This window comes from Myotis davidii, unplaced genomic scaffold (assembly GCF_000327345.1).
Source record: "Myotis davidii unplaced genomic scaffold, ASM32734v1 scaffold339, whole genome shotgun sequence".
Taxonomy (NCBI): domain Eukaryota; kingdom Metazoa; phylum Chordata; class Mammalia; order Chiroptera; family Vespertilionidae; genus Myotis; species Myotis davidii.
Window position 1 is genome coordinate 345,686 of NW_006290778.1, and position 10,387 is coordinate 356,072.

At 41.8% G+C, this 10,387-nt stretch overlaps 1 long non-coding RNA gene across 1 annotated transcript in view; it reads right to left on the reverse strand.

Moving 5' to 3' along the window:
* Positions 1 to 9,430: 9,430 nt before the first annotated feature.
* The window catches only part of LOC107183117, a 16,199-nt gene continuing 15,242 nt past the window's right edge, over positions 9,431 to 10,387 (reverse strand). The window contains exon 2 of the long non-coding RNA XR_001513889.1: positions 9,431 to 9,847. This is a non-coding gene — a long non-coding RNA (uncharacterized LOC107183117). The remainder of the gene's footprint in view (positions 9,848 to 10,387) is intronic.

Here is a 10,387-nt window from a genome sequence, read left to right on the forward strand (position 1 = left end):
TGGGGGGTAGGGGAGGCCAGGGGATTGTCAAGGGCAGGGGGGAAAAAAAGGAGACATATGTGATACTCTTTGTAATACTTTAAGCAATAAAAATAAAAAATAAAAAAAAGATCTTACATTTACATCCTCAGGAGTTCAGCTCCAAACTCATTCTATTGTCCTGTATATCCATCTCCAAAGCAGGGAACAGAAGACATGAGAGCAGTTTTCTTCTGCCTCAGCCAAGCATATTCTCTGCCGTTACTGAGTGAAGGCAGACTTCATGGCTATGGAAAGGATGAGAGGTAATATGACCCAAACAAATGAGAGTTTACAGCATAATGTGCAGCAGACAGGGTTATACAGAAACTGAAGAAACAACCCTTTACGTTTTCAAAGTTTTCTAAGGGCTAAAAACAACTGCAATAATTCATTCAGTTATATTCCTTTAACTCTAAGGAGAAATTAACTGACTCGTTTAGGGGGCAATATATGTGTTTTATTTAGAATCTGGTAATTAGAGACCTGGAGTTTGTTTAAACAGCTTGGAGTTTTTAGCCAAGGAGAATGTGGTGTTAACTACGTTGCTTATTTATCTGAGAATTTTTCTATAGTCTGAATGCATACTAGTGTTTCCTGAAATATCTTATTCCTATAGGGCAACCCAAAGGTGGGAAGTGGGATAGGATTTTGATACCTCATAACAGGTACTAATCAATTAAAAAGGAGAGGAACAGTGTAAGAAAAAGATGGAGCAAATAGATAGTACCTTCACCATCTAGTCTTTTAATCACTTTCAGCCATTTAGGGAAAATACATTCTTTTTTTCCCTTTAGTTGACATTTTTACAAGGGCAACATATATCCATAAAACTATATAAACCTTAAATATGCATATTATTAATTTATCACAAAGTCAACACATCACCCAGATAAGGAAACAGAATTGCCACATCCCAGAAATCTCCCATGATTCCTTTAAAGTCACTACTTCCACCATCCTCTCCAAATGTAACCTCTCTGATAACTTCTAAAATCATAGATTAGTTTTGCCTATTTTTAAACGATTCTCTTAGAATCATATAACATGTAGTATTTTGTATAAAGTTTTATTTAAAATTGTGTTTGTGAGGTTCATCACTATTGTGGGTAGTCTGTTCATTTTCATTACTTTTACATTGTATGAGTATACCACAATTTTCCAGCTTTAGACAATTACAAATAATGATGCTATGACTATCCTATATAATAAAAGGCTAATATGCAAATTGTCTCTACGGGTGGAAGTTCGACCAACTGGGAGTTAGACATGCGCTGACCACCAGGGGACGGCGCAGAACACGGCAGGCGTCGGCGACATGGCACTGGCAGCAGGCGGCAGTGGAGGCACTGCCGGCCCCAATGGGCCCCGACAAAAGCAAGGCCATGGTGGGACAGTGGAGCAGGTGAGCAGGAAGCAACCGGCCAAGGTGGGTGCAAAGGGAGGCCCTAGCCAGCAGCCGGGGGAAAGGAGGCCCTGACTAGTGGTGGCGGCAGGTAGTCAGGGAAAGGGAGGCCCTGGCCGGCAGCCGGCAGCCACTAGGGACTCTACCCGTGCATGCATTTCATGCACTGGGCCTCTAGTTCTTATATATGACTTTGGTCCACCTATGTTCACATTTTTATTGAGGGTGGAATTTCTGGGTTATTGAGTATGCCTAAGTTCAGTTTTGGTAAATGTGGACAGTTTTCTAAAGTGGTTGTACCAATTTACACCCTCTTCAACAGTGTTATGAGTCCTACTTGCTCCACAGTCTTACTAAGACTGATGCTATGATTTGTTTTTTTCATGTTAGCAATTCTGATGAATGCAAGATATCTCTTTGTAGTTTTAATTTGCATTTCTCCAATGACTAATGAGGCTGAGACTTTTATCATATGTTCGTTGGCCATTTGAATTATTACCACTTTTTTTAAGTTCTTGTTCAAATATTTTTTCCATTTTTCTACTGGGTTGCTGTCTTTTTCTTATTGAATTATAGGAGTTCTTTATATATTCTAGATACTAAGTCCTTTGTCCAATATATGTATTGCAAATATTTTCTCCCAGTCAGTGGCTTTTTTTTTTTTGCAGGAGGTGGGGGGGAGGGATGGAAATTATTTTTTAAAAATTATTTCTTCCTTGGGAAATTTCAATCATATACAAAAGTAGAGACATTAATATAATGAATCCCCAGGTACCCGACTTGAATAATTATCAACTCATGGCCAATCATGTTTCAGTTGTGGCCCCACTAAAAATCACCCTCTTTCATCACCCTTATCTGTCATTTTGCTTCCATTGGCAATCCCATAGGCCTTTATTACCTCATTCAATATTCCTTTGTTTATTCTTTATATATTTATTAGAGACCCGGTGCACCCCACTGGTGCACAATCGGGGCCAGGGAGGGACTGCGGGAGGGATCCAAGGCGTGTCTGGCCCATCTCCTCCAGTCCTGATTGGCTGGACTCCAGCAGCAAGCTAACCTATTTGTTGGAGCGTCTGCCCCCTGGTGGTCAGTGTGTGTCATAGCAACTGGTCAAACAGTCGGAGGGACAATTAGCATATGAGGCTTTTATATATAGATTGTATTAAATCCAATTGAGTTAATAATTGAATTTAATGAATGTACTTTTGTACTTATATTACCTGAGCTTTCTGCATGTGGTGATTCTGTTGACTACTTACTCCTTCTTGAAATACCTAGGCTTCTCTAGTATTGTTCTACCTGGTTTTCTCTGCCTTTCCCTGCCACTTCTCTTATCCTTCCTTCATAATCTCCTTTCTGGAATCTTCTTCATACCTTGCTTCTTCAGAGTTATTGTTCCACCAGAATTCTGTTTTAGTGCTCAATTCATGTGGGTGATTAATCCTCACCAGAGAATATTTTTTTCCATTGATTTTTTTTTTTTTAGAGAGAGTGGAAGAGACGGGGAGAGAGACACATGTCACTTAGTTGCCTTCCACATGCGCCCTGACGGAGGACTGGGAATCAAACCTGTGAACCTTCTGTCCAAAGGCTTACACTCTAACCACTGAGCCAAATTGGTTAGGGCCATGTGAGTGATTTTACCAGTACTCTTGTCCATGCTGATGGCTTCTGAGTCCACATCTCCAGACCATTACACACTATTCAATACCAGATCCCTATATAAAGCTATCTGCTAGGCATTTCACCTGGATGACCCAAAAGCTTCCCTGGCAGGCTTGCTGATTGTCACCCTCCCAAATCCCACCACCAATTTATTCTTCCATTCATAATACAATTTTAGGTGAACAAATACCCAGCTATCATCTATATTTCTCAGCTCACATTATAGTGAGCTGTGAACAATGCAATTCTTGCCAATGCAATGTAAGCAAAAGTGATGCATGCGACTTCCAGATCTTGACTTAAAACGTGGATTATATGTATTACTACTCTCTCTTCTCTACTTCCAACCTGTAAGATATGGTGATAACTGAAGCAACCTTGAAAGTTAGGTGTGACCGCCCTGGCCAGTTTGGCTTAGTGGATAGAGCATTGGCCTGCGGACTGAAGGGTCCCCAGTTCGGTTCTGGTGAAGGGCATGTGCCTTGGTTTCGGGCACATCCCCAGTAGGAGGTGTGTAGGAGGCAGCTGATCGATGTTTCTCTCATCGATGTTTCTCTCATCAATATTTCTAACTCTCTATCCCTCTCCCTTTCTCTCTGTAAAAAAAAATCAATAAAATATTTTTTTTTAAAAAAAAGAAGAAAATTAGGTGTGACCAATACACAAAGCCACTTCACCAGCTTAGGTCCCTGCATGATCTCATGGAACAGAAAGCCTGACTATGGAGATCACTATTCTAAATAAATAAACAAACTTTTATTTTATTTAAATTATTGCATATTTGGGGTCTCTCTGTTACAGCACGTTATTCTTTAACTATTACAGCATCTCAATCATATGATATCCAAACTTTACTAACCATCCATCCACCTAAATATCCTGCATCAACAGTCCCAGCATGAGTCAAGATTCCTGCAGTTACCTACTCATCTCTAATCTCTCAGCTCCTACATCCAGTTTTCCTAACTGCAGTTCATATGACTTCCTAAAAATGATTCAGGACTTCTACTTCTCGCCATGGTGGGGTAACTGGTACTAGACCCACTCTCTTCTCATAAATAACTGTAAAACTAAACAAATACATATGAGGACATTGTTTTCAGGCAATGGACAACAGGCAGTACAAGGCTGATCCCTGAAAGAAGGGAAATTAACCTGGCAAGCCTATGCTTACCCAGCTCTCTGCATGCATAGCGCAGTTTCCCGATTGTGTTGCAGAGAGCTCAAGTCCAAGCAAAGCACAGTGATCTCCCCACTGAGGTTCAGTCATGATGAGGCATGTACCTATAGTTTATTTTTGTATTACTGTGTAGTATATCATTGTTTGAATATTCCACAATGTATTTATTCCTTTGGTTACTGATGGACATTTGTTTCTAGTTTTTGCTGTTATGAATAAGCTGCTTTGAATATTACTGTAGCCCGGCTTGGGTGGCTCAGAGATCGAGCATTTATCTATGAACCAGGAGGTCACAGTTCAATTCCCAGTCAGAGCATATGCCCAGTTTTGCAGGCTCAATCCCCAGTGAGGGGCATACAGGAAGCAGCCAATCAATGATTCTCTCTCATCAGTGATGTTCTCTCTCTCTCTCTCTCTCTCTCTCTCTCTCTCTCTCTCTCTCTTCCCCCCTTTCCTTTCTCTCTCTGAATTCAATAAAATATATTTGAAAAGAGACTATGCAGTCTACCATAATATTGAATGTGTAAATCACATGCTAATCCTCTAGTTCTGGTGGTGTTTGGAGACTTTAGTAAAGTATTGCTTAAATATTCCAATTGGATTTTTTTTTTTAAATTCAGGCTTTGTCTCTGCTGTGCTCTGGGAAAACAAAGGAAGGTGTGTAAATTCCCCCATAAGAGGAGTCTTAAGTGGTAGAAATCGTGCTCTAAATAGCAGTGTGGGTGGCTGCAGTGATTTCTGTGATTTCTCAGGGATGGTATGTCTTCTAAGCTAGAGTCAGGCTTCAGGTATCTACTTAACCCTCCCAAGTGGAAACTGTCTCTACTTTGGGGCCACTCATGGAGGACAGAGATTAGTTTATTTTCCAAGGATTCAGCCAACCAGTTCCCCTCTACCCTCTATCACCTTCTCTAAAATGGGGGACCCATGTACATGTATGAGGGTTGTAACAGGTTGAATTTATACCCCTTCAGAAAACATGAAGTCCATACCCAGTATCTCAGGAAGTGACCTTATCTGGATATAGGGTAATTGCAGAGGTAATGAGAGAAGATGAGGTCATACTGGATTTAGGGTGGTGTGCTTATTATGGTGCCCTCATTATGACTGGTGTGCTTATAAGAAGAGGAAGAGAGACACAGGAATTTTGGCCTGACTGAATTGTCCTCCCAATATTCCTATGTGGAAGCCCTAAACCCCAATGTGACGGTATTTGGAGATAAGGCCGTTGGGAGATAATTAGGTTTACATGAGGTCATGTGGTGGGACCCTCATGATGGGATTAGTGTCCTCAAAAGAGGACAAGATACCATGTGAGGACACAGTGAGACGGCCAAGCCAGGAAGAGAGCTCTCACCACAGCCTGACCATGCTGGCTCTCTGATCTCAGATATCCGGCCTCCAAAACTGTGAGGAGTTAAATCCCCATTGTTGAGCCACCCAGTCTATGGTATTTTGCTAGGGCAGCACACGCTGAGTCATACAAACACCCTGCAATGATAGAGGCAGAGAAGGGAATGATGCCTCTGCAAGCTGAGGAATGCCAGTGGTTGATGGCCACCACCAGCAGCCAGGCAAAGGCAGGGAAGGATTCTACCCAGAGTCTAAGAGGGAGCACTGCCTGCTGACACCTTATTTTATTTTGGACTAAGAGTCTCCAGAATTATAAGAGGATAAACTTACGTTGTTTTAAAACACCTGGTCTGTCGTACGTTATTACCACACTCTAGGAAACTAATACAGTATCACTGTAAGGTTGGTGGAGGAAGGTTGGAAATGGGTGGGAGATAACTGAAGGTCTTTCTTTTTTTTGCCTTATTCGCAAGTCATAACTGTGGTTAGGATCCTGTGGGATCTGCAGGTTAGTCAGAAGTGAAGATAAATCCACTCCAAAATTATAAGTTATGGGAAGGAATTCAACTTTCCAAGGTTACTTTATATCTAACATTTTAAGAATCTGTTATAAAAAATAAAGTGTACTGCCCAGCCTGTGTGGCTCAGTGGTTGAGCGTCAACCTAAGAACCAGGAGGTCATAGTTCGATTCCCAGTCAGGGAACAGGCCGGGATTGTGGGCTTAATCCTCAGTAGGGGGCGTGCAGGAGGCAGCCAATCAAAGATTCTCTCTCATCATTGGTATTTCTATCTCTCTGTCCCTCTCCCTTCCTCTCTGAAATCAATAAAAATAAATAAATAAATAAAATAAGGAATTTTAGGAAATAAAGTATATCTTGGTCTCAATAGGCCAAAATTCCTGTCAGGAAATGGATTGTGATTTCCTTGCCCAAAGCATTTCATTTAATAACCTACCTGATAAGTGGGGAATAGTTGTGAGCCAGGAAGCTCCCAAAAATCGGAAATTTAACTCAAATAAGCAAGGACAACGTGGGGGATGGAGGGAACACAGTCCTATTTTTCATGTTAAAATCGGGGAAAGATTTAAAGCATCAGGCATTGCAGGACTTCTCAAGTCAAGGATATGCATGCATCTATAATATTTTTCATGGATCAGGAAGAGAATGCACATACAGCCTTTAAAAATTGTGTGAATAAACATCTATGTGACATATGGCAGGGAATTGTGATCCTGTTAAACACGTGCTGTGCTTGGCAGGAGCAAAGAGCCAGCATGCCTGCTCACTTAGTTCTTCCCACCCCCTCAGATGTGAGTCTTAGCAGGTGGGAGGATCTGGTGCATGCTTCATGAGGTCCATGTAGGAAGAAAGCATTGCCCACAGCTTAAGCTTTGTCCAATACCAACACAATGTCAGGCATGAACAGAGGGTATATGTTCCTCTGAGGGTGGAGCCAGAAAATGTGTGGGAGATGTACAGTGCCCTTCTAAGCTGCTGAGGGGCAACTGCATTGATGTGTTTGGAGGGCTCTGTATTTCATTGAGATGCCACATGCCAAATTAAACCTCCCTCCACCCTGTGACCTCTGCCCTTGATGACCAACTTCAGAACAAGTCACCTTTAGGAACTGAAATGCCTGGGGCCCACAGTCCCCACCCGAAGGCTGGGAAGGCTCTCTGGGCACACGCTCTTTCCTTTGCACTGGATACTTTTCATCTCTCCTACTTCATCTTTCAGGTCCCAGCTTACACATCACCTGCTCAGGAAAGATTCACTGATCTCCATGTTCTTCTTCTTAATATTTCGAGTTTTGCACACTTGTAGTAATTTACTCAGTTTTGTTTATTACCATCATTTTTATTTATCACCACTGTTTTTCTCACTAGGTTGTATGAGTTTCTTTTTTGTTCAGTGCAGTTTTCCTAGTCTGACACATAGTAGACATTCAATAAATACCATTGACTAATTGGAAGTCCAGTGTTCTCCTACCTGAAAAATTGCTGATTTATAGTTCATTCTCAAAAAAACAGAACCCTCAAGAGATAGAAGGTAGGAAGGGAGAAAGGAAGGAAGGTGGGGAAGGTAGCAGGAAGAGAGATAATTGTATGGAAAATGAACAAAGGTTACAAAGAGACAATTCATAGAAGAAATTAAAATAGCCAAGAAATATACAAAAAGATGCTCATTTAGAAATGAAAATTAAAAATAATATTTTTAATAATCATTGTTAGCAAGGATTTAGGTAAGAGGGTGCTCTTATACACTATTGGTAGCTCAAAACTATTTCTATACTTATAATTTAATAGGAAAAAAACAGAAACCACTTAACATCATCCAGTAGAGAAATTATTACATTTTACTACATTCCCAGCGGAGGAGGAAGGGCATAGTGCAACCGTAGGCAAACTATTGGCTGCGGGCCGGATACGACCCCGTATAAATGAATAAAACTATTGAAAAAAAAGACCGTTCCCTTTTATGTAATGATGTTTACTTTAAATTTATATTAGTTCACACAAACACCCCATCCATACTTTTGATCCAGCCCCCCAGTCAAGTTTAAGAACCCATGTGGATAAAAATAAAAAAAGTTTGCCCACTCCTGGGATAGAGCGTTGGCCTGCGGACTGAAGGGTCCCAGGTTCGATTCCGGTAAGGGCACCCCCCCCGCCAAAAAAAAAGGAGATTGCAGAACAATATGTATAATAATCCAAGTAATTAAAAATATAGTCTCCAAAGAAAAAGGTTTCAAAGGATTCACACCAAATATTTATAATGATAATATATAATATTTTTTAAAGGTAAGAGTTCCTTCTTATATTTTTATTGATTTCAGAGAGGAAGGGAAAAGGAGAGAGATATAGAAACATCAGTGAGAGAGAATCATTGATTTGCTGTCCCCTGCAGCCACCTATTGGGAATCCCTGCAATCTGGGCATGTGCCTTTGACAGGAACCAAACCCAGGACCCTTCAGTCCTCAGGCCAAAATTCTATCCACTGAGTCAAACCAGCTAGGGCATCATCCTTACAAATAAAAGCCTAAATGGTCATCATGCCGTGATGCCCTCACACCGTCTCAGCTGCGCGCACAGCGGGTGTGCACAGGTGGGTGGGGCTGGGCTTGACGCTACCTGCACGGCAGGGAGCCTGCCTGGGAGTCCCACCTCCTCCCGGCTCCGCGGGGTCCTGCCTCCAGCCTACCTCTTTGGGGCAATCCATTGAGGAGCCCCAGATGGGTAGGTGGGGCCTACTTCTTTGGGGTGATCAATCACCAGGGCTCGTGCACTGTGACAGGGCACAGGCCAGGCTGGGTGACCCTCCCCCCAAGTGCACAAATTTTGTGTACCAGGCCTCTAGTAATATATAATACTGGAGGCCAGGTGCATGGATTCATGCACCAGTGGGGTCCTTCGGCCTTGCCTGTGGGGATTGGGCCAAAACCAGCTCTCCAAAATCCCCCCAAGGAGTCCCAGATTGCAATAGGGTGGAGGCCAGTCAAGGAGCCCCACCATTGCACGATCAGGGCCGGGGAGGGACCACGGGAGGGCTCCAGCGTGTGTCCAGCCCATCTCCCCCAGTCCCGACCAGCTGGACCCTAGCAGCAAGCTAACCTACTGGTCGGAGCGTCTGCCCCCTGGTGGTTAGTGTGTGTCATAGCAACTAGTCAAATGGTTGAGGGACAATTAGCATATTAGGCTTTTATATGTATAGAATACTAACTAGTTGGTGTGAATCCTTTGAGACCTTTACCTGTGAGGAAGTATAAATGGGGGGTTTACTTTTTACAATAAATATATACTTCTATTTTGAAAGAACTTTATTGAGTATGATTGACATAAACTGGACGTATTAAGTGTACAGTTTGTTTTGACATCATAAAATCTGTGATGTCTGTTTTGACATCTGTGAAACCAACACCACAATTAAGATAATTTATATCATCCGTAAAAGCTTCCTTTTGTCTCTTCGCAATTCCTCCTCCTTTTCCAAGCCAACCCATCTCCTAGCAACCACTGATTCACTTTCTGTCACTATAGTTTCCATTTGCTGGAATACTATATAAATGAAATTACATATAGACTTTTTTTCAGGCTTCTTTCACTCAACATAATTATTTTGAGGTTCATCCATGTTGATGCATGTATCAAAAGCTTGGTCTTTTTACTGCTGAGTTGTATTCCATTGTATGAATCTATCATAATTGGTTTTATCTATTCACCTGTGGATGGACATTTGAATTATTTTTAGTTCTTGTCTATTACAAATAAAGAAGCTATGAACACTGTGTACAAGTCTTTGTAAGACCATATAATTTTTCTCCTCTTGGGTAAATAGCTAGCAGTGGAATGACTTAAGATAGGTTTATGTTTAGTATTTTAAGAAGTTCCAAAGTGCTTTCAAAGTGGTTGTACCGTATTATATTCCCATGAAACGGTATGGGGTTGCCGCACCAAATGAGTGGTCTCTTCACCATCATGACGTGAGGTAATGACTAACCATCAGCTTACCCATGTAGTTCAACCAGAGACTGGCCAACTAGAAGGGGTCTAGAGACCTTTTTAGTCTCGGATTCTTCTGAGAATCTGATAAAGGTCACAGTCCACTTGGAGTATAGGAACACACACACACACACACACACACACACACACACATCATCCACGTTTGAAATGCCTACAGCCTGAGTAAAAGCTGGGATACTTGGGATGGAAAGCAAAAGGCTGGAGTTCAGTGTGTTGAAAAGCTTACAATCGCTGGGAAC